This window comes from Pararge aegeria, chromosome 16 (assembly GCF_905163445.1).
Source record: "Pararge aegeria chromosome 16, ilParAegt1.1, whole genome shotgun sequence".
NCBI classification, from domain to species: domain Eukaryota; kingdom Metazoa; phylum Arthropoda; class Insecta; order Lepidoptera; family Nymphalidae; genus Pararge; species Pararge aegeria.
The window spans coordinates 12,438,614-12,465,444 of NC_053195.1; the positions used below are offsets into that span (position 1 = coordinate 12,438,614).

The 26,831-nt window shown below is 35.0% G+C and overlaps 1 protein-coding gene across 1 annotated transcript in view; it reads right to left on the reverse strand.

Moving 5' to 3' along the window:
- Positions 1–26,831, reverse strand: part of LOC120630422 (low affinity immunoglobulin epsilon Fc receptor) — a 127,840-nt gene that overhangs the window by 16,520 nt on the left and 84,489 nt on the right. The gene's annotated exons all lie outside the window — the stretch shown is intronic.

Below are 26,831 nucleotides of genomic sequence, written 5' to 3' on the forward strand. Positions count from 1 at the left end.
CGTGACGGGAGTTATGTAACAGAGAGAGCGAAGGTTGTGTGCGGCCAGCTAGCAGTTGCGTTTGTGGCAAAATTTGACCTAAGGCTGGGAAAAGATGAAGAGAAAAAAATAGTTTTTTTTTTAGGAAATCCTACAAATAAGTTGTTGTATAACTCTACAAGTTTTCCCAGGACTAAAACTCTCTCCTGATTGTGTTCATGTACTGAAAGGTGGTAGCGGGCTAACAGGTTATGACAGTTCAAGTAAAGTGCAAAAAAGTAGTAGTAAACAGATTATTTGAGAGACGTATGGTATTAAATTTAGGTGTAGTTTTACTGATATGTTTTAGGGAATATGTATTCTGATATATTTAGCTGATCTTACATTTGCTGCAAAGTGTTAAGATGGATCAGAAGATAGTTGCGAGAATTCGTCGCCTGTGATGACATTTTTAACTTTGTTCACATACGAACAACATAATAACAAAGGCATTCCCCTCATCTGTTTTCGAAATTATAAAACCATTATCTGCAATAGTGTTTTTTTTTATTCTTGTAAAAAAAACAATCAAGTTTAGTTTTTAAAAATTTATTTTTCAATTCAATTAATAAAAAGAACAAAATATCAAAAAAAATACTGTTATGTTTAAGTTTAGTCCTAATTTTTTTTTAATTCACGATAAGTTCTAAATTAAATGTCCGATTGGAATGAATAAAAGAAAAATTTACTGCTACATAAATATATACCCTTTATGATAAAGCCATTTATTTGAAAAAGAATGAATACTGCGATACTAATTAATCCACTTTTGATTCTACCAGCGATCTAATAAAATTTTAATACACAGAAGCTGCTAAGCTGCGTCTTAACTATCATAGTTTGATATATTCCCTATCGATCTTTTTTGTAGGTAAAAATGATAACTTCAATCATATAATACATAAATTTACGCCAAGTAATGAATTTCATAGGCAAAATGTAGGTACTTCGGGTTACATTTTTGCAATATAAAAAAAAAACATAATTCATTTATTTCAAGGACGCCTAATATAAGCACTTTTGAAACGTCAAGTCTATCGGTTTGTAGTGATTCTACCACCGGTTCGGAAGGCAGATTCTACCGAGAAGAAGCCGGTAAGAAATTCAGCAGTGGCTCTTTTCGAACATCAACAATTTACATTTTAACATAAATTTTTCCATATTGTGGAAGACGAAAGTGTCATTAAGAAATTCGTCGATTGTATAGTAACCTCGCTTTAATAACTGTGTTTTAACATATTCTTTAAACTTATGCATTGGTAGGTCCAAAATTACCTTAGGAATCATATTATAAAAGCGTGTACTCATCCCACAAATGAATTCTGTACCTTTCGCAGACGATATGCAGATGGCACTCATTTATAACCATTTCTTGTCCTTAAGTGTAATATTGTAAAGGATCTCGATTTTTGTTTTGAAAATAAATTATAACCTATTATAGCCATCATTCCATTGTTTTCGGAGCCTTTTTGGTACAAACAAACCAAAAAATCTTTCCTCTTTATAATATTAGTATACTTAGATGCTGTATCTACCCCAGACAGACTGACAGACTGTTTCTATGTTATTATAAAATGTTTGTACAATTGTATTTTCTTTCTTTCCTTCTTTCTTAACATAGCTGCCTGCTTGGGTGATTTTATTGTATTATACACGTAGGTGTTAACTTCCAGCAAAGCATAGTCATCGGTAAGAAGCTAATAAACTGCTTGCAACTGTCATGTGGTGTCAAGGAAATAATAAAAAGGACCACGGCATCTGACGCGACCTGACCTCAGAGAAATACTCGAGTTTCGGGAAATATGTGAAGGGCGCAACCAACATTGTTCTCTGATCGTTATTTACAGTGGTTAGCTTTTAATACATTAACTCAATCTGTATGTACTTCGACTAAGTATTATTACCCTATATCATCAACCCATTAACACAATATTTTTGTTTTTGAAGTTATACTTCTTTTGGCGCGATGGAGTAAAATGATGAGAGTGATTTTACTATGCGCGCGCACCCCGACACCTGAATTCTACATTGTAAAGTTAGTTCCAGGTGCCATGAAAATCGGTAACTATGTTCAAGTTGTATATTCTAGTATTTTTATATTTAGAACACGTGTTTCGTAACAGTACAAACAGTGTGAATTAATAAATATTATTAAGTTAATACACAAACTTTTTTTTTTTTTTTCGTTTTTCTTTTCTTAGTAATTAATATTTTTTTTATTTAAATAAATATTATTTTGTTTAGCTGTTTGCAGCAGTCTTATGTACCCAGCGGATTTGCATGCTATGTTCGCATTGAGAAGGCACAATTGTATACACATGCCAAATAGTTTATATTGAAGTAAGCAGTTGATTGTCAGTTTTGCGGACTAAAAAAACTTTTAATATTAAAAATCGTGAAATTAGAAATCGTTTTTCTTACTTGGAAGTAACGCTTTTTGAAATAACTATACAGCCCCACCAGAATAAAAACAGAAATTATAAATACTCAAATTGAGCCCAACGGGAAAACCCGGGACCTTCACTCTTATGACCACTACGCCAAAGAGGTCCAACTGGCGCAGCGGGAATCGAACTCAGACCCCCAACTCTTGTAACCACTGCGCAAGATCGATCAAAAAACTAAATATAGCGTGACCTAGCGTTGATCAAGCCGTGTGTGAACAATGTATCACAGTAAAGGTCATTGCAATTGTTACAGAAGGTCAAGCACGCTGTCAATGGGGCAGGGATTTTTGAAATTCTCATTAGTACAATGTTTCAATACCATTACGCCATTAACGCTGTGTTGTTAAAACAAACATTTGACTTCATTACTGACACGTAAAAATGTTCGTAGGGTCAGCGTAGGCGGTGGGCTCAAAATAAAAATAATAAACAAATGAATGGTTCAGCGATGCTTGTACCTAATAAGCGTATTTTTTTAATAATAATATGCGAAATGATCAATTATGAAGTTTACTTTCTTTTATAAAGTCTATACTTTTTGTTTTTATATGTGATTTCATAACTGAACTTCCCTCAACTAAAAAGGTACTGACAGAATACCAGCGTTGTGGGTACATTAGTATCCGGAACATTAAGCTGAGTCAGAACTTTTTTATTAACATAGACTAAGACTGCCAGTCCACCGGAGCGGAGCGAGGCAGCGGAGCCGAGAAACGGAGAAATATTAACCAATAGGATTGCACAAAATCTCCGCTACTCTTAAGTGAACCAGACACAGTACGCAACTGCGCTTCGCATTAGTCCGTTTCTCGGCTCCGCAGCCTCGCTCCGCTACGGTGGACTGGCAGCCTTAAGCTATTAATAATTAAGTACAAAGTTTTAAGTTACTCCGTATGTAAGTCTGTTTGTGTTGTTCTGGTAAATAAACAAATTCTTTTCTATTCTATTCGAAACAAACAGTTAGCCCACCTGCACGGCTAGCAAGGGCAGGAGACAATCATATCCCCGGTTAAAGGATCAAAATTTATCTTCTTCCACAGCTTTATCAACTCTCAGAATATTGGATAGAAGCAGGCGTTACTACGCGGAAATCCATATTATATTATGAAAATTAAGCTTAATTTGCTATACTCCGCGAACAGCAGGAGAATCTGTATGGTGTTTTTTATAATTACTTTAATCCGTATACTCCACACCAAACAGATCTTCGGCAATGTACCCTTCACGTTTCGCTCCGAAACCGGAGCATCCTCAGGAGATGTTGACTTTTCAATTAATAATTGTTAAGTAATTAGTAATTATTCATTGTAAAGTCAACATCTCCTGAGGATGCTCCGGATTCGGAGCGAAACGTGCATAGAAGGTACATTGCCGAGGATCTGTTTGGTGTGGAGTATACGGATTGAAGTAATTAGAAAAAAACTCTCCTGACACTCGTAATGATGATTTTGTATATAGATAATAATTACCTGTCTTCCCATTGAAGCTGTTGATAGGTGACTGGTAGCTGACAGTCTTGGTATCCACTATGCAGCTCATGATAAGTAGAAGTACCGGAAGATAATAACGTTGAAACATTTTGTTTGAACTAATATTTATTTAACACTTATTTCGATTAATCACTTCACGACACTCTCGTTCAACAATTTCGCACAACTATTAATGGATTCGGTAATTCAATTACACTGGTATAATTAACTAATGAGGCAGTCAGTTGGCTAATGGGAAAGAATTAATTCATAATCACAAAATAATTACTGCAAATATGTTTATGCATCAAATTTGTATTTGGAGTATGTAGTATGGTAAGTTTATTGGCTTAGTGGCTCTTCGCGAATTCGTCTGCGTATAAGACAATCTTGACCAAAGATAGACACATATATATATTTTTTAAGTTATACTTCTTTTGGCGCGTAAGGGAAAAATGGTGAGAGTAATTTTTTACGATGCGCGCGCACACAGTCACAAAAAACCGACACCATGAAGTTAGCTATAGTCAACATTTTAGTTTTTCTAAAAAAGTTTTGACAGTTGAGTTTCAATAATTCAAACAATACCTTTTCACTATTGTTTGTGTCATTTTTTCTACGTAGAATCAAAATCGCTCACCGTTGCGCCAGAGAGGTCGTCAAATATTGCTTATTCGATTTTATCCGTTGCTTTTGCTATGATATTGAAGTACCCACCCTCTAAATGCACATGGAATTAAGTTCTACAATTAAAATAATATCGTTCGCTAAAGTTCCTTTTAACGTTTAAACACTGCGTTCCCTTATGATGCTCAATCTTGAAATTACATGCGAGTGGAAATTGCATAACATAATATGTACCAGCATTTAATATGATACAGCTGTTACTACGCTTGCAATATAAGTTTTATTTGTCGTGTGATACAATGTAAGTGTACTGTGAATAGTAGCAGTAGATAGTAAATACTTTGCGGAACTATTAAATATTTGAGACGGCCGATTGGCGCAGTGGCAAGCGCGCTTATATAATAAGTATTTATGTATATTATTCATAAAAATATTCATCAGGCATCTTAGTACCCATAGGCCTTTGTTATTCTATGACCACTGAACTACTACTATGCAAAAACCATGTTGGTCGATGGCTTTGTCTAAAACAAAAATTAAATCTATCCTCGTAAAGGTCTAGGGATTAGAAGTAGCATATGCACTATTTTAGACTATTATCGATGACTGTGCAAAATTTTATGAAGATCCATTTGGCCCTTCTGGTATAATTGAGTAACAAAAATACATGCAAACTTTAGCATTTAGTAATAAATAATTAAATATACTATACTATCCAAAAGTAAGCGTAGCTTGTATTATGCGTACCAAGTGGACTGATGACTATTTACACAAATACAAACACCCAGACACTGGGTGTTTATATGTATATTATAAGAATTTATGTATATTATTCATAAAAATATTCATCAGGTATCTCAGTACCCATAACACAAGCTACGCCTACTACTTTATTTATTTTAATGCTGTTAGCACTAGATAGAGTGTTCCTAGAAGAAGGTCTTTATGTAGTAAACTTGCATGATATAGTAGAGAAAACGGTGCCATAGTGGTCAATATCCAGAGGGATTTCCAAGTACGCGGGAGATATTATAGTGCACAAGTTTATGCGCAGACGCAGGTGAGACGGCAGGTCTGACACGATCGAAAACAGATCACGCGTAGGACCTTAACGTGTTCTACGAGGTACGGGGTAATCATCGCGAGTTTTTGACCCGGGGATTGTATCTAGAACCTAGAAATCTGTATTCGAACATGCTCACTACTAGACCAACGATGTAGTAAGATTTAGTAATGGTAATCTGTAATAAGTACATTAAGACAAGAAAGTTTTTTTTTATAATTATTAAAACTTTTTGTTCGACACAATATGAAAACGTTTACAAATATAAATAAATTGCATGTAATCATAATCAAATAAACATAATAACAAGTTTCAATTCAAGGTACCAACTTATTAAACGTCACCGTACAGTCACAATCATATTAATATCAGTCGGTGTAATAATAATGTAAATATTTATGTCGTTACATTAATTTTATAATTCATTTAAGACAATAATCATGCACCTTATAGATATCTCTGTCGTTATTAAACAACTCGATTCATGTACACGTAAATAATTACATTAATAAAGTTCAATTTATGTTCTTTCAATTTATTATTTTATTCATCTAATTAAAATAATTCTTTCAATTTTTTTGCGAGCTGGTTGACTACCAGCTCGCAAAAAAATTAAATTTATAAACTCCGGATGAAATTTTGTAGTTCACGCACCAATAATTCATCCTGAATTCATCCTAGCTCTAACTAACATGAATTCAAGAGAGGGAGAGGGAGAGATTTATAGAGAGCAACATATTTGTTCATTAAATTTAGCAAAAGATAGTCATCATCATCAAGATCTAAAAAGATAAGGGGTTAAGGCCGTAGTCCACCATGCTGGCCCAGTGCGGATTGGTGGACTGCACACACTTATGAAAACATAATCGAGAACTCCAGACATGCAGGTTTCCTCACGATGTTTTCCTTCATCGTTGAAGCAAGTCATATTTATATTACTTAAAACGCACATATTTTAGAAAAGTTAGAGGTCTGGCTGGAAGGCTGGGATTCGAACTCAGCCCCCCGAAAGTGAAGTCGAGCTCCTACCAAATGTGCTATCACCGCTTCACAAAAGATAGTGAAACATCGAAAATTACCAGTAAATGTTTCGATATGATACAGGATACCCAGTGGAGTGCATAAATCAGGAAGATAATAAGGAAAAATCCTAATACGAGTACTATACGAGTTATATCAAAAAAAATAGGGTAGGCACTGCTTTTGCGCATGTATGAAGTGCACGCCACTGAGGATACCTATCTATTATTCTGTATTGATATAGAATACCTGCTGCCATTGAATTTTAGTAAAAGTACGTGATGTCATCAACTCATGACTCAAAAGTCCCAGACAACAATCCTTCGTCTCCGATATTTCACGATCTGCATATCTCGGATTACACATTATGGAAATAATTTTATCTGTACGTATTTCGAAGCGTATTTTTTTAAAACGTTTACTACAGTTATAGGTGTTTTCTTGAGGTATCATTAAAAATAAGTTAATTGACAGCCTGACAAAGATTGCATACGGAAAGTGTAATCAAAAATAATTAATTTTAATTTCTTCGCGTAATCCTCGGTTCCGTCTGTACTAAATTACCCTCAATTCCTCGCAGACGTGAAAGATTTTATCATAACCGTAAAAACGTACGTTTTCGGACTTAATCAGGAATCGTTTCACAAATTATTAGTGAGTAGCCCGCAGTTAATGATGATGCGATATTATTAATTGAAGCTGTTGAAATATTGTAAATTGCTATAACGTGATTGAATTTTATTGATTCATTTTTACAAGAAAGCGTTTAAGCGACGCGCGACGTTGTTTTTCTTAAAACATTGTTCCCGCTTTTTTTACAAATCCCGTGGAAACTGTTTGATATACTGGGATAAAAAGTAGCCTACGTCACTCTTCGTTCTTTCAAATAACTCTATACCAAAAATCAAGCTAATTGGTTTCTTAGTAAGCGAGTGAAGGAAGGACAAACAAATAAACTAACACACTTTCGCATTTATGATAAAATTTCAATTTCGAGGTGGCTTGAATGTGTGGCGAAGCTAGGGTGTCGACACTTGTTGCACCCCACACAAGTGACCTTCCCAGGCCACCACGGAATGAGATCAGATACCATCAGATCTCTTGCCATCACTCCGCGCCCAACCAATAGTTAACCGATTAACAAATATACAAAAAAAGATACAGTCGAATTGAGAACCTTCTTCTCTTTTATGACGGCCGAGTGGCGCAGTGGGCAGCGACCCTGCTTTCTGAGTCCAAGGCCGTGGGATCGATTCCCACAACTGGAGAGTGTTTGTGTGATGAACATGAATGTTTTTCAGTGTCTGGGTGTTGATCTGTATATTATAAGTATTTATGTGTATTATATTTATAAAAAAATATTCATCAGCTATCTCAGTACCCATAACACAAGCTACGCTTACTTTGGGGCTAGATGGCGATGTGTGTATTGTCGTAGTATATTTATTTATTATTTTAAGTCGGTTGAAAAAATCAGCTGTAATACTTACAACGCTTTAAGAGCTGCATGCTGAGTGTAGCGCGAAATGCAACGGAAGTTTATGTGACTTTACTTTTTCACATATCAACTATATTTAAGTTATTTCATATTTATTGCTTTAAATCGTTGCAAGGGCATCTTGGCCCGAAGGTCTTTCAGTTGTTTATTTTTATTTACAGTTATCGATTATATTGTTTAATAGCAGAACCCGCGAATTTGGCTTGACCAGTCGTACAAGTCGGTGAAAGTATTGGGTCGTAAGAAATACTAAAAAACAGAGTTATATATAAATAAATAATGGCAACAGGTATGGCAACAGACGCTAGAAATACTCACAGAATATTTAGTTATATTTTCACTTTTAAAATGAATAATTAAATAAAAAAGAGATACGTAAATATTTAAGGGCAACATACAAACGAACAAATGCGAGTTGATCTATAAAACATAGAATAACTCGCATTTGTTCGGCTTTAAAAGAAAAAATAAGTTTGTTAAACAAAATTTAACTTCCATTTTCCATACCTAATGGAATTCATGTAGATCATCAAATTTTAGATTGGCATGGATGACTTTAGATCGATTTCATAGCTTTTCCCATACAACTGCAGTTATGTATGAAGCAACACGACGGGGAACCAGTTGGTTGCGTAATGTTAAACGTCAATCATCCATGTGTAACCGCATATGAATAAATATACTTGTATGCCAAATGTACAGTAAACATATAAATGGATAGGAATATATAAAATTGAATTGTATATCTGTGATTTCCATATAATTTCTTTATATTTTCCACTTTCTCACCTCTTGATATTATTATATTTATTAGTCTCATACGGTCTTGGCATTTCTCCTATTGTTATCTAGTACAAAAAAAAGCTATTTGAAATGTTTTTTTTTTTAACTTAAGTACTTTATGATAACGTATCCAATTTGGGATGATAATTTGACAGCTTACAGTAGGGATTCATTTATGTTTATTTTATTTATTTATTTATTAGGAAGCCAACGTGCATACAAACTATCTTAATAAATGGACACATTTAACAACTGCTGTAAAATGTTGTAGACTCCACTTAAAGGCTAACTCAGCATGCATAACACAAAAGACACTATTTGTTTAGAACCAAATTTTGTTATAATTAGCTAAACAATCTTAATATATATAAATCTCCTGTCACGATGTTTGTCCGCGATGGACTCCTAAACTACTTAACCGATTTTAAATTAAATTGGCACACCGTGAGCAGTCTAGTCCAACTTAAGAGATAGGATAGCTTAGATCTTAATTTATAGTCACAATTTTATTTTATTGCAAATTATTTGTCTATAATTAATTGACAGTCACATGTTATATATATATATATACATACTACTATACTCATTTAAGGCTTAGCGATAGTGAATACTTTAAAAACGAAATCAAACGCAGACGAAGTCGCGGGCAACAGCTAGTAATTATATATATATTTGTTTTATGACTGATATTTCATGATTATAGCGGGTTTAAACGAAACGAATTTTTTAACTTTATTATTAGTTTATACATTGATAAAGATAAGAAGGTGATAAGAAAAATTTTTATTGTCTTCATAATTAGATGATAAAACAAATATTTATATTATTAAGTGCTTAAATCACTTAAATGCGAGTAAAAAAAATCATGTAGGTAAAGTTAAGCTCGCAATTGTTGAACTAATAAGCTCATTAGGCAAGTAACTCGCCTGTTAACAAGTAATAACCATACGAGACTACTGCAGTTAATTATACGGCCGTACCACGTAATGTATGACGACACTGGCATTTCGCGGTCTAATAGAAATGTTGCTGCGACTTAGTTGCTAAGCTCAGTTTACTAAGATTGATTTCTCAACCGATATACCGAATTCCATAGTTGAATGAAAATACATTAGGGACTCTGCAACACGTCGTTCCGTTATGTAATCCTGGTACGAGGTTTTTTGTTTTCCAAAACGAAATTCGATGTCGAGTTCCTTCAATAAGTTCCCTCCCTTACAACTAACTCTATGGGCTTTTAAGTAAAAGATAATGTCCTCCGCCTTTTAACGACCCTTCATTGTGTTAGCGTAGCAACCTGAATTAAAACAGCGTGGTCGTAATAGTGTTGGTACAGAGAATTCTTCAGAAAAACCAAAACGAACTTAACTTTTTGTTGACCCGATTAGAACCCCGAAATTCATGATCCGTAGCTTAACAGGATAACAGTGCGGCAGAAATTCAAAATTTAAACGATACTACTAGGTATACTGTGTGTGTAGTGTGGTATCACTAGCAATAAGGCCGCCTTTGCATGCTTACAATATCCTTTAATGTAAACTTCGTCTTCATACTGTCTCTTTGCCTTTATGCTTTGCGTGTAATAAACTTCTTTCTTCTGCTTCTAAAACCGCTTTCGACAAAAACAATAATTTTATATTTTAATTATATATAGCACTATCTGTTACCCGCGTTGTTCGACCGCGCGTTGGACAAACAAATAAAAAAACAAACAAACACACTTTCGCAATTAATATATTATTTAGGATAATAATAGTAAGGATTTCATAATATGCGCTTATAATAAGCCTATTTGAACAAAACAGTTTAATGTTGAGGTTAGATCCTCCTCGTTCTAGTTAGGATCACACTGAGAGTATTGCGAATATATTTTGAAATTCAGATCTAGACATTTTGATGTTGTTGATCTAGTTCAAGATAGCAATATTGTTCAACAAAGTTAGACTTTATGCGAGTCGGTATAAACACATAGTTTCATAATAAGAGCGTCTGCTTTTTAACCTATTGCTATTGGCAAGAATATAATTTGACCTTGCCTAAGTCATCTTATAAATTACTATCAATCATAAGATATTATGATCACTCACTTAACATTTTGTAAACATGGGATTTTTATGCAGATACTTTATCTTAGGTTTGGCTTACTAAACGTTTTTGACCTATAGATCTTTTTCAAGCTGCTTTATAGTGGAAGTTATTTAAGGGTTGCGTCTTTTTTGTGAGCATGGTAGTAGATAATTGCCTGTTTTCATTAACGACGGGCAGGGCAATACCTTTTTTTTTTGGGGTGGTGGAAAAGCTTTATTGCTACCGACCCTTGGGCAGGACGGAGGTTATTTGGGACTCCGCCTCTAAAGGGGGTATACCCTAACTAAAAACCACCACGGCATTTCCCTCTTGCTGGCTTTGCTAGACACCCCGGGAACCCGTTGTATACCTCCCAGACGTCTACCAACCACCCCAAATGAATGTTGGGGCTCCCGCGCTAACGAGGAGGGGATCAGGACAGCTTGAGGCTTGTATAGTGAAGGATAGCTAAGACAAGGCCCAAGTATATAATGCCTAATCAAAGAAGGTTCCTAGACATACCTTTAACTTTCACCAATCAATTTTCACTAGACTCCTGTCACTTTACTACGTACGGTCCGCTTAGCGTAGGTATGGCACGTGTCGGTCTTTTATCTTCAAAAGGCTTGTCACAAATAAATACTAAGAATTTATTCAATTAGTTTGTCTGAAAAACTAAATATGCTTCCCTGACCTCTTCCTGAAATGTAAGTATGCACCCTTAAACAGAATTCCGTAATTCTGTTACACGTTGTATAGTTAAAGACTCTATATAATATAAAAAAAACTTAAAGTTCCTGCCTGGGTCGCGATTAATATTCAGAACATCGCTGTCAATTATAAAGCCTTATCTAAGTGATATTTAAAACTGCATTGATTAACCTCTGTTGAAGGTCGCTTGTCTTAGAACATCTTTTAATATGGATCGACTTTAACATAATAAAATTCAAAATTATGATGATTTCTATATATTTAATCAAATTTATAGATATCTTTATATTGCTGGCAGAAGGCATACATAATATTGTGCTGAAATGCTGAAGCACTGATCGGTAAGATCGGTTGATTAATAAAACATTAATTTTTTTAATAGTAAATCACGCAAGTTTCTTTTACAAAAATTTTGTCAAATTAAAAGTCTTTCTGTTTGTTGTGACTCTACCAACATACAAACATTTTACCTATACTATAAGATACCTACACTTATTTTCGTGAGAAATATCTAACTCAAGCCCGTTCCCCATGTTTGGAGATCTTTAAGATATTCTCCAAAATTTTTTCTTAACGTCTCGCCAAAATTAGGAATATTAAATAAATAATAATATTTTACGGTATCAATATAATTGTATTTATATAATAATTATATCATCAGTCACAATTTATAAAATGAATCATAAAAAATTTAGAGAAAACCCACCATTAATAGCTGGTGTTGCGGTTTTAATAACTTGAACAAAATAATGACATTGTAAAGCGCATAAAAAATAGCAGTTATTTCGAAATCACCTTTAATTAGATACAGAATAACAAAAAAAATAATTATTAAAGTTATTTAATAAATCATTTTTTATTTTGGTTTTATTTTATCCACAGATATCCATACAAGATTTGCACCATCATAAATAATAAATAAAATCGTTGCAGCAACACCGTACGTAATAATGTAATAATCACAATATCAGTCTAATATTTTTAATGTTTTATTAATTTTAAGCATCTCTATGTTGTATGTTTCGTGATTTTTTGCTCTGCCTCAATGAGTCAGTCAGCTGACCTTCGTTTAGATAGCTTTAGGTGGTAAAGTAAAAGTGATCGAAGATGAATCTTACACGGATACAGCCAGAGGCAGTCGCCAGTTTCAAATGTGACCTTCTGGTGACTAACACTTTTATTAGGTCGCTGCAAAAACTTTACATAATTGAACAATAGTCAATTATTTAAAAGTCTGTGATCTAAAAAAGACTGTTATACTAATATCGTAAGTCTAATAATCTGGTGAAGTTTTTAATTACTAGAACCGTGTAAAAAAATATTTATTATCTGTGAAAGCTCTGTTGTAGGTACCTGTGTCAGTTTTTATTATCTGTAAGCATTTTGCATGCCAGTTGCCACTTCGTGCGCATACTACTTATAGATTTAATTAATCAACATGCTAATTTTTATGTCTCAGACTGCGAAAACATAAGACTATCCTATCTTTTTTCAACCCTAATTTCATCCCATTAGGTATGATGTTTAGCAAGACACTTTATTAAAGGATGTGTTCCAAAAGTAAATTGCCTTATCTCTAACTTAAAAAATACCGTTTCCTGCTTAGGTAAATATTAACTCTGTGTCTGTGTCTACAACACATAGTTACCGAAAGTATCCTGTTATAATATCTTGGTTAGGGCGGTGTAACACGTTTTAAAATGTCGCAACGATGAACTGATCTTGAATCGCCTCTAATTGAATTGGCATCCAGGTATTAATAAACATTACGACCAATGAATTAATTATTCATGCATGTATTTTTTATGAGCTATTTTACTTATAATAATAGGTTTCCGCATGGACATGAACGTTTTTAATTAGGCGATGATGCAGTCTAACAAAATCTATAAAAATCTGGCATCAACTGAATACCCAACGCGACGGGTGGTTTTATGCTCTATTTCCCTCCCTCGGTGGTTCGGAGAACCACTAACGAATATTATGCTGGAAAAGGGCGTGGCAAACCTACGTACCTACAGTTTACTTTTTACGGATTACAAAAATATTCCCGGAAGCCCTTACAACTTGGACGGCTTCCTAGGCTTCTAGAACGAGTCTGGATGGATAATCGAGCAAAACCAATGGGGGAGTTTGACGTAAAACAAGCGAAGTGATTTCCAAAGTCGTCCCACAGAGAAGAAATGAGAAGATTCCTGTCATATATCAGAGGAGCCTGATACCAGCAGTATTACTTTAAAAGAAAGATTATGATACGCATAAACGTATTAGCTAAGCGCTACACAAAATTAAACAAGTAGGTGTATCCAATAGTTAAAGATTATTTATAACATAAGACTTCATGATCCAAGGTAAGTAGGTCTTCTATTGAATATTGCTCTGATGTAGTATCGAAACACTGTAACGAAAAAGTTAAATGGATGAATTTACTTGGCTTTCACCATAAACTTTCACGGCTAACGCTCCAAAAGGAAGGTACAATATTCAGTGATACAGATTGTACGTCTTTAATCAGGCGAAAAGTAGGTTCATTTTACTTTGATTTTATATTGTGCGATATCCAACAGCGACTTTACAAATCTTATCATAGACTTATATACTCGTATAGTATAAAATATTGAAACTTGTTCCTCAAATTACTCTTTATGTGTTTATGTATTGGACTTCACTTTTATTTATTTCTGGTTAATCATATATACCCGGTAGGTATAACAACATGTTGATCATATTTTATGTCTTCACAATACTGTGGAGTATTTTGATTGAGTCTGTTTTCGTACTTAGATACCTTTATATTCATCATGATTATAATATAACAAGCGCTGATAGCCTAGTCATGAGCAAGACTTCACTTCGTTATCGAGGGTACCGAATTCGATGCCCAGCATGCACTTTAAACTTTTCGGAGTTATATGCGTTTCAAGCAATTAAATAATACTTGATTTCACTGTGAAGGATGTTTTCCTTCGCGAGAAAACCAGCATGTCTGGAATTTCTCCATAATTTTCTCAAAGGCGTGTGAAGTTTACATACTAACGTGGTCAATTAACCAGCGTGATGGACTATAACGGTCAAAGCCTTTCCGAGAGGAGACCCGTGCTATAATAAACTGTAATTAATTTAAGTAATAAGTTTGAACATTGTTAAGGTTTTATTGCCAAAGACTTCTATAACCACGGAATTCACCAAGACGCTGACACTGTTAATTTGCCCTATTTTCAAACAAATTCTAATCCAAAAAGTGGTTCATAAAAGAGTATATATGTCAAATACATGGTTGTGTGCGTTATGTTTATTTTATCGATTTAATCACGTATGTTTTATAAAATGAATTAAAAAAAATTTAGGTAAGCATTCTGCACTCCTTCTCGAAATAAACTATAGGTAAGTGTGGGAAATTTATACTCCGTCGTCGGGGCAATTTTCGTAAAAAGGGGTTGCGGTTTCGTACAAAGTTTTTGCTTCACGTATTAAGCTTTACTTAAAAGCTGTGTTTCCTGCCACGTATAAATTGAGTACCGGTCAAGGCTAGAGTGAATAGGCTTTTTCTAGGTAAGCGTGCTCCAACCTAGATCTCATCATTGCTTTCTAACGGGCATGATTGTCGTCAAGCGCTGGCCTATCGTTAATAAAAAAATATATATATAGGTATACAGATCACACAACAATATTTATAAATACCAGAAACATAATTATTTTTTAAACTGCTCGGTCCAATAGATGTATTAATCAGACATGTAAATGTACCGGAAAAGTATCTTAATTAAATTGTACGAATAAACGTCCGTGAACGCTTTCATCTAGTGGTAGCTACGTTCACAGATCTTTTTCCCTTTCCCAATAATTTGGCGTATTCTATAACTACTAGTCTATCTAAACATAATCTGTCGGTATGTAGGTAGAACGACGGCTTATGTAATTTCCTGGCAGGTCTGTTTAGTTTATAAGTAGCACTATCTAAATGGTCGAAGGCTCATACTCGCGTGTATCGACACGCGAATCTAATACTAAATATTGTTTGAGCTTTGTTTCTTGCTGCAAATAATAAGCTTAATCTGTAGAGCCATTTCTAGATTGTTTTGATACTTGATAAATTATTCATAGTTTAAGCAACAATTCAAACGAAATATGAAAAGGAAAGTTATTACTTTCATATGGCAAGAAAGAGATGGGGATATAGCAAGTAAACATTTAGTTATTTATGTTAGACAAAACTAAACAAATAATTAAAAATATAAAATTACAGCAAAAGTAATCGATGCTGCACAAAAAGTTTTTGCAGGAGTTTATTGAACTTTATTGGATTCATAAAAAAAAAATCAACTCTGGTATAGTTCCATATTAACTTTTAACTTTTATAAAAAAAACCCTTATAATACACTAGTCCCTTAAGATCGACTTCTGCACATTTTGGACTATAAAGATACTATAGAGTTAACTAGTGATAATAACCCGTTCGGGAACGAAAAGATTTAAAAGTTTAATGACATCACTAGTATTTGAACGCAACGAATTCTGTTCCTGTCACTTAATGTCAAGGTTAGGTGAATGCAGATTAAAAATCAATTTTATATTATTTAAACGAGATTTCAAAAATAATACGCGAAAAAAATAATAGCTGAGCAACTTACGAATATGGTAAAATAAAGTAAGAATTAAAATATCACAGTCAACCTCATTAGTCACTGACAGGGTTATGTTAATCACGATAAATTTAAAAAAAAATTAACGAAACGTCAAATGGCGCGCTTAGATACGCGCGTGCGCCGCGAATGGTGCGGTTATACTAAGGCATTAACAATGATAAAATAAGCAAAGCTTTTATGTAACCTTCGGCTTGAAAGCCGCATTCTTTGCGGTCAAGATGGTTTGATGATCAGAGATGTCGCAACGGCACTCTCCAAATAAACGTTGCGTTTGTATTGACCTTTGCAAGGTTTCTAATGGGCAATTGTGCTACTGCGTACACGCAGATAACATACTCGCCTACATCTCACTAACAGGTTATATTGTTAGGGATTTATGTAGGTTTATTGCTGTTTAGTAAGCCTTGATAATGTTATACAATTGCGATAATACTGTTAATGTTGTTAGTACTATTAACTGGAATCTATTGTAAGGAAATAGCAGTTTCATGTTTCTATCTACATATAATTTGTGTTTGTATCCTCATTGTTGTATCTGCACAGTTCATTTATTTCATATCAATGATGATTATGACATTAAGAAATGTAATAAACCCACTTACGCTTAAATCTTTTCTAAGCAGAAGCGTCGATAAGTTTTTTACTTCCGCAGTGCGCGTTTTATTTTATCTTCGTTCCAGGACAAAATTACTGCCATATTTAGTGGATAAACCGACTTACTGGATGAAAAAAAAAACGTGTCCAAGTTTTACTACTTGTACTTGTAACAATTATTTTAGTATAGCTTTTTCCCGGATTTTATATTATTAAGGCTCCCAGGGAAGTTAAATCCAGTCAGCTGTCTCAGAGATCCTACGCTTGCCACATGTTAAATATCCTGTCTCTCACTATAGTGGAAGTAATAAATACACGATTTTGTCCATAATATACTCGGACACTAATTTATGCATACCCATGGAATCTGGAATGTGTATGAGGCAAAGAAATGTCAGTATGCCAATAAGACAGATTTAAGTGCACAAAATTACGGCAAAAATGTGAATGATGGATGGTCGCCTATAAACAGAACAAAATTTCGCAAGGATAGAACACCTCTTACAAAGGGCAGCCCCATGCCCATTAACATCAGGTATAGGTGTTAAGCTTCATGTGAGTCACATCAGCAACCAAGTCCTTAAGATCGGAATATAAATGCTGCTAGGCGGCAGAAAAAAGCCTGGCCGCAGTACTTCAACGGACGAGTTCTGTCACAAAAATCTCTTGGTAGACAAGGTTTATCTGCGTAGGATTGTCTTGATACTTAAATTACTGTTTTAGGTAAGATTTAATTCGTGAAAACTACTAAACAAATCTTATCTCATAATATTAGTTTAGATGAGAAAAATGTTGGCTTATTTTTAGCTTTCCAGTCTGAGTTCAGCTCAGAGGTATACGTTCTATGGCACTTACTTTAAAAAAATCCGGAACACGCAGAGTTTGTTATCTTGTAAGCTGGGGAGATGATTTACACAGCAACTTGCTAAAACGAACCGGTTTTTACGCAGAAATATTCCTGCAGCTGACATTAATAGGACGTTCCATAATAAATAATCTTTTGCAGAATAGAACGAAAAAGAATGTTTGTCTGAAATAGACGCTCAAAATTAAAATAAATTCTCCTTTTTGGAGTTCCATACCCAAGGGATAAAATGGTACCTCCGTGTACCTCCGTGTCCGTACGTCAGTCTGTCTGTCTGTCCGTCTGTCGCCAGGCTTTGTCTCACGAACCGTGATAGTTAGACAGTTGAAATTTTTACAAATTATGTATTGCTGCTATAACAGCAAATCCTAGAAAACATAATAAGATAAATAGTGAAGGCGGCCCATCAAATAGACATTATTTTTGTTTGGTGTTTTAATAGATAGAACGGTACGAAACGCTTAATGCGCGACCTCGGCTCGGCTTGTTGACGAGGCTGGTTTTTTTTATAAATTTGCGAAAAATATATGAGAGAGACGTACACATTTCAAGAATTTCTACCTTAGGCTCAGATGATCCTTCAACTATCGGACCTTATGCATGACGTATTAAATAGCGAAACGGCATGAAACTAAAGATGGACCGGCCACAAAAGGACTGCGTGGACTCAATTTGTAAAACAAAATTCTTTTTCAAATGTCAAACAAAATAAATGATCTACATTCAGATAAATGTCAAGACTACGAATCCTTGGGCGCCATATTACAATAAAATAAGTGGAGTAACATCCGTTTAACATTTTACGGGATTAATATTAATTAAAGTAATCTTAATCACCAGTATCAACCTACTACCGGGTACAATTGTCTTATCAGAATAAAAACGGTTTAGGCTGTAGTCCACGACTGGCCAAGTGCGGATTGGTAGACTTCACACGCCTTCGAGAACATTATGGGAACTCTCAGACACTCAGGTTTCCTCACTAGGTTTTCCGTCAAAGCAAGTCTACTTAATTGCTCAAAACGTACATATCTAAAAAGTTAGGGATGCTTGAGATCGAATTCGGTCACTCTGAAAGAGGGGTCCTAACCACAAGGTTATAACCGGTTGACCAAAAAATAATAAACACATACTTTCAGTGACTGGAATACTGGAGAGAGGATAACCAGCGTGTGTTTGCTGACCATTGTACACCCAAAGGGCTAAAATACCGCCGATAAAAAGTATTTAGGTCCATCTTGAGGATCCAAGCTAAATCTGTGCCAAATTTAATCAAACACGATTGAATAGTTGAGCTGAAAATAGGTATGAAACAAACACGAACTTTCGCGTTTGTAATATTAAGTATTGTTTAGTATAAGTATATGGACTTAGTAGGTATACACTAAGTACCTGCTATAACAATGAATTCTTAATCAGATGGTAAAGAACTTAACCTTATCTTCTTAATTTCATCGTAACGTCAGAAGTCCAGGAAATAATATAATAAATCGTACGTGAGTATTGTTTACATAAAAGGCTCGTGATATTTTCTGATATATCGAGTAAAACCGTAGTTCAATAAATATTTAAGACATTTCACATTTTACACGGATTTTATCTTAACCTTTATCACTCTGTAATTCTTAAAAATGTAAGGCTTTATGTGTAATAACAATGACAATCACTGCATAAGGTATTTATGGTGCTATTCATTAGTTTTATGTCAGTATGTTCTGTGCTTTTCCGGTATGATTGGTATTCGACTTCGAATGCACGTGCAATGCATTTCGTATGAATAAGTACGGTGAGTGTACAGTGTAATCAAGAAACACTGGTGCCAATTATTCAGTTTTACACAAATTGTGTAATCAAGAAACCCTGTTGCCGATTCAGTTTTACACAAATCTCTGTTTCTTTTATACAGTGATAATCGTCAGACCGAGCGTGGAAAACAGAGCAACACTTTGCAGGTCATGCAGGGAACACGTCCTAAAAAGCGCGGTCATGTGTGTATCAACCTGAGCCGTAGGGTTTGAACTCCATGTGCCTGTTATTACACCGGCAACAGCCGTTCAGAAATATGCATGGTGTACTTCCCATGCTCATTTCTGAAATTTGTCACTTGTATTCTACTACAAAAAATCTCTAAACTCAACCAATTTGGGAGGTCTAAAAATACTACTCTTCTTTTGCATCCTTTTGTCAGCAGGCTCCGCTCTCGTCTCTCACAAGATAGAAAATTTATTATATACTAGCGTACCCAGCCCGCTTCGCCGGGCTAGATTTGGCTTTATTTTATTTAAACAATAAACTTACATCATTAAATTTTTAATTTAAGTCTCATAATATATTAAATCATTTATTTCTCTCCGTATTCATTCTCTTCTATTATTTTCTCGAGCGGGTGAAGATCATTATCTACACCCATGTACACCCAACAATAGAATATCATCATAGTAACTAAAAGCTGTATTTGGCAGTTTGACTGTTCAAAAATAGGAGTGCTCCGATCGTCACCAAACTTTACAGGATTACTCGCCAGGTCAATCCGGAGGTTCCCTGAAAGTTTCATTGAAATCGGTCGAGCCGTTTCGAAGCCTATACGGAACATACCCACACACTTTCTCTTTTATATATATACAGATATATTTTCATTTTAAACTGTAAAATGATGTTGAAAAAGAGCAATCTGCTGAGTTTCTTGCCGGCTCTTCTCGGTGGAATCTGCCTTCCGAACCGGTGGTAGAGTCACTACAAACAGACTGATTTGAAGTTTCAAAATTGCGTATAAACTGGGCCTACTTGAAATTAATGAATTTTGAATTTCGAAATTTTGCACAAAACACAGAGTGGAAACGATGGCACAAATTTAGCACCTATCATTTTTGTAGTTTATAGGTTTGTGTAAAACAGAATTGAAACTCTTGGAAGTACTGGTTACTTTTTTAATTGCAAGTTTGCTTGGAAGCATTCCGTTCCACTTTCATCTTTCACAAAATAGAATTCTGTTGTTGATGTTGGAAAAAAGCAACTGCTGAATTTCTTAACGGCTTCTTCTCATTAAATCTTGCCTTTCAAACCGTTAATAGAGTCTCAACAAACAGATGGCTCAACGACGACGAGTTTTAAAGACGACTTTATTCTATTTGGTTTCATCACCTTAGGTAACAGTCCTGATTAAGATGCTTTTTAAAATTCCTAGTTACAGAAATATTGAATGTTTGCTGTAATTTTCGAGCAGTAACAATGGAAGGTTTATCTATAGTGGAGTGCTGTAATGCATAAAAATTGTAAAATCTCGGAATCCAGGGCAAGTCAATAAATCTTCATAAAAACTGTTCGATTGCATTGTTAAACGCTCAAATAAAAAAGTAAAAAAAAAAAAAAAAATGCTGATCTTGATTACAACAATTTATAACAACAATTTACTGAAAAATTGACCAGAGGAAAAAAAATGTTTACAATAAAGGTTTCAATTTTATACTTACCTACTAATAAATATGATGTTTAATATACTACGAGCAGCCTAAATACATATAGCGATTTTATGGCGATGATCTATGGCCAGAAAAACTGACGAAGCTCGGGTCGAAGTAATTATAAAGATTAATGAAGAATCAGTTGGACTTACAAGATCTTAAAAGGTCAAAGTATATCCGCATAAGAGCAGTCCAATTCGAATGCGATCTAAAGGACGCTTGAAGATGTTAAAATAGAAATAAAAAATATGGCAGGCCAAATGCAAAAATACTCGTATCCCAGACACTTTCGTGACTGGTATTTAAATAAATAAATCCGCGTAATACCACCTCGTGACTTACTCGTACATAGACTGATAAATATCCGGTCGAGATATCGCTAAGTTAAAATATAACGGACTCTTTGTCACAGAATAAGTAATAGCACAGATTAGCAATAATTTAAGGAACGTAAATAAATAATAAATAAATAAATATACTACGACAGTTCACACATCGCCATCTAGCCCCAAAGTAAGCATAGCTTGTGTTATGATTTCTTAGATGACTGATGAATAATTTTATGAATAATATACATAAATACTTATAAACACGGCCGACTGGCGCAGTGGGCAGCGGCCCTGCTTTCTGTGTCCAAGGCCGTGGGTTCGATTCCCACTAGGTACTGGAAAATGTTTGAGTGATGAGCATGAATGTTTTTCAGTTTCAGTGTTTATATTTATAATCTAAGTATTTATGTATGTATATCTATATATATAAAAGGAAGTTGTGTTATTTACACCATTTATAACTGAAGAACGGCTAGACCAATTTTAATGATGTTTGATTTTTTGGATTTCTCTTAGTCCGGAATAGGAGAATACGTATTGAAATTTAACATTCATCAAAAAAAAAAGCGCGGTACGAAGTTCGCCGTGACAGCTAGTTATTCATAAAAATATTCATCAGTTATCTTAGTACCCATAACACAAGCTACGCTTAGTTTGGGGCTAGATGGCGATGTGTGTATTTTCGTAGTATATTTATTTATTTATATTTAAACACCCAGAAGCTGAAAAATATTCGTGTTCATCACACAAGCATTTTCCAGTTGTGGGAATTCCTTGGATTCAGAAGGGTTGCTGCCCACTGCACCAATCGGCCGTCAAATGGGTTTTTGTAACTAGTGGTAGAGCTTCTTGATAGAGCTTGTCCTTGCTACCTACCGTTTATTTCTACCACCAAGTGGATTTTCTGCGTATCCCAGTCTGAAGGGCGTGGTTGTCGATGTAATTATAGGCACAGTGATATAAGGCTTAACACCTACGCCTCTGGTCAATGGACAGGGTGGCACTTTGCAGGATGTGTTCAGTGTCCCTAAAACGATCGTTTTCTACTTACCGTCCGCTAGGTCATCAGTTTTCCGTCAAAGTCAACGTCAAAGTCAAAAATATCTTTATTCAAGTAGGCCCCATAGGTGGCACTTCTGATGCGTAAATAAGAATTACACGGTAGTGAGATGATGGCGATAACCACATTCGTAAACTTAAAACTAAAGCTACAAGGGTTCCAAACGCGTCCTGGTCTAAGAAGAACCCACACACAACAAACTTAGCCGGTTTTTTTTTGTTATCACCATCTCACAATGTCATTTAAAATTATTAGTTTTTCAATTAGTTAAGAATAATAAATATATTATTTACTGATATCATATACCAAATATTTATTATAGTGTAGTTTTGATGGCCATCCGTTGTTTTCATCAAAAGTTTCATAAATAACCGAGCTATTTCTAAGGTAATAAATAAAAAATACGACCGAATTGGGAATCTCACACCATCCATGGAAGAGATATGTTAATTCTGTATTGCATTGAAATCGAATACCTTCATTTTGTCAACTTGACGGCATATTTTAGTTTCAATTTGTTAAATTGTAGCACATTTTAATTATTTAAGATTTCATGGATGCCCCATCCTATTAAATAAGAAAAAGAAAGAAACTATTTACTATATTGTTTAGAGTTAAGATTTTTTTTGGGAAATAAACATTATTCTAAATATTTTTTATAAACATTATCTAAATTATTTCTATCATTTATTCTCTTTAATTTTTTTTTTAAAATTCTTAACAATGCTTAAAAAAAAAAAAATAAAAACACTATTAAAAATTTATAAAAAAATCATCCACCCTCCTCTTGCGGGGCTTTTGAATGACCAAGCAACCGGCGGTCAGGGCTCCAGAGTGAAGAACCTCCTCACAATACGCGTCGTTTCAAGGACTACTGCCTTCTGTATCTTCTGATCCAACAACCAAGCGAAAGCTTCTTTATTATTATTATTATTATTACCTACATTTGGGGGTGTATATAAATTCCTTTAGTAGGTATTCAACAACGGCAGACAATAAGTTATCATCCCAAGGGCGTCTATAAAGTATAGTAGTGTTCAATATAGAAAATCCAGTTCCCTCAAGGGCAGTTCCACAATAAATTGACCGCTTTCAGCGACTTAACAGCGAGTGCAATGTTCCCCAGGCCTGTTCTAAAGGCCAAGGTCTGAAAACTAGGGCTGTGGGTTTATTTACTCTCCATTAAATCAACTATAAATGCCTGGACGATGGGAATGCCTGGTTGGTTTATTAAGAAAAAAAGCAATCTGCGAGGGGCCGGTCTTGGAATACATAATTGATAAAAAGCGGCGCAATTATACCGTTCTTAATTGGAGACCATCTTTCTTTCACATCTTCGTGTCGTTCACATCTTTGTGCTGTTCACAGGAGACTTCGAGGCCACGAAGTCGACGACAAAGCACTTTATTTTTTTGCTTTAATATATGACTAGGGATTTGACTCCTTATTTGCACTATATGAATCAATTTTGCGAGAATACAATTAAGTTGTAGTTGCAGAACTCTTCGATGCAAGCGCATGCGGGTACTGAATAGTTTTAGGTAGAGTGCGTTGTGTTTTTTGCTTCGGTGTGGTCACCAGCCTAGGATTACAGGTCTGTCACTTAGTATGTAACAAAAAATGCATTGTTGTTATGTACACAACGATCAACTGAATTATAAATTGAAAAAAGTCACCAAAAGTACAACTAATTGTAAGGAGATTAACAATTCGTTTTAAAACAATTATTTGGCGCCGTCTAGGTGAACCGAATTAACAGTTGTCTTCGCCACTGAATACAAGTTATTGATATCTTTATAAGCACGTTGGTGTGAGATAAAGATCACTATTATATCATGCAGATGATCTCTAAATCGGGCCATAGGTCCTTTAAGAAGTTTTCAACAACCATGATCTTAGGGCGCTTGTGTACAGCAGCTCTCTGCGACTTATTTTACTATGACTAATATATTTTAAATATAAATTAATAAATATACTACGACAATACATACAGCGCCATCTAGCTCCAAAGTAAGCGTAGTTTGTGTTGGGTACGATGACTCGTGAATATTTGTTCAACAAGCAAGCAGATTATGCCAAAAAAAACCGCAAGAAACTCAGCTATTGCTCTCAAACATCAATAATTCACAACTAAAGAGTTATATGTCATCTACTACCGGTGCGTGTGTAAGGTTTAGAGCGCCTTGGGACCCCAACTTCTATTGGTCCTCTGAGCTATAATATGCCCAGCCAACTGTCACTTCAGCATCACAACTGGCTTAGCTATACCATTTATTCTGGTTGTTTATTTTATAAAGTCAAGATACTACTCGTATAAAGTCTCTAAAGAGCACACTGGACATCTTTGAGTTTTCTTGCGAGACCCACAGTACATACCATGAAGTATAGTTAGTATAAAGAATGCTAAGTAGTTATATGGTTGAGCTTAGGTCACATTTAGTGCAAGCAGCTACAGAATGTGTTCCTCAACCTTGGTTCAAAATCGACCGGTTCAAATGTCACCAGCGCAGCGTCCCAAACTGGTTACATTCGCTAGATAGAGTTTAAACCCTAGGTTCATTTTGCACGCACGATAAAATGCATTAATATAAACCAACTTGCACACTTACGGAGGCGTAAATTTGATTGAATTATTGATATCTTGTCTTATATCTTTAATCGAGCAATTCAATTCCAATTATATATACATATATATATATGTATATATAATTGGAATTTCGGAATCGGCTCCAACGATTATCATGAAATTTAGTATACAAGGGGTTTCGGGGGCGATAAATCGATCTAGCTATGATTCATTTATATTGGAATCTCGGGCAAAAACTACAAAAACTATCCTTTTTGAGAGATTCTGATGCGTGCGATGCGGTGCACGGTGAACGTTACGCCAAACGACGGAAGTATGTAGTAAGTATATCGGAATTGTTTTTCTTTAAAGTTCTATAAAACAGTCCGCGAACATACGAATTATTTTTTTAAGCTGGCTTATTCGCGGACGAAGTCACGCAGGTCCGCTAGTTAAGTTTTAATAACCCTAACTATATATATTTTTGTTTTCTATTGTAATTATTAACGTACCAAGTCCCACCTGATTCTGACGCAGATTTATATCTTTGATTATGTTTACTAATATCGTTTCGCGGAGTTTAGCAAATCAAGCTAATTTTCATAATAGCAAATGGCATGTCTATATCGCTACTACAGTAACTTGGGTACGTACAACCTGCGTTCTTAGTGACGTGCAAGATTGCGTCCAGCGTACGGCCAATCACAGTTAGCCCGCGTTTGAGCAAATCATGCGATTGGTCGCTCATAAATCGCAAACTTGAACGCTACTGAAAAAGCTGGTTGAATGTTTTATGTCAGCACGCGCTAGAACTAGGAAGTATGAGGTTGATTGAAGTATTTTTTTTTTATTTGATAGCCTAACTCTAGAGGAAGGCAGGTGGGTGAGTAAAAGCGGTTGAAATATTGATAGAATAGTCGAAGAAAGTTGGTATGGGAAACATATCAGAAGATGTACGCGTGTGAAATCGCGGAGGCCGCTAGTTTTGTCTGGTGGGAGGCTTTGGCCGTGGCTAATTAGCACCCTACCGGCATTGGCCGTGGCGCTAAGCGATTTGGCGTTCCGGTGTGATGTCGCGTGGAAACCGATTAGGGGTATGACTACCATTCTCCATAACAGGTTAGCCCGCTACCATGTTAGGACTTACCACCAGGTAAGGTTGCACTCAAGGGCTTACTTGTAGTGGAATAAAAAAAAAATAGTATAAACGGTTGGTTTTTTAGCATTGAACTATCACTAGCATAAATATCTACGTAGGTATAAAGATGATTTCCATACTACAGCCTACGGTAAATAAAAACTGGAGCAATTAATTTAACGAGGAACACGGAACAACTTTTCTGTGATGTATTGGAAAATTAAAAAAAAAATGTAATCAAAACTTGTGACCCCGGAAGCGACCTTACCTTTTTGAGTGTGTCAAATTAAAATTTTAAAAATAAAATTTTAATGAATGTCACCCTCATTAAGCTTTTATTAGGCCATGTCTAAGCGGACGTGACGTCACTTCGGCAATAAACAAATCAATCAAGACGATACATCACGCTGAAATATTGTAGTTTCGCAATCAATATAATTAATTAAGATTTTTAATAGATTATATAAAC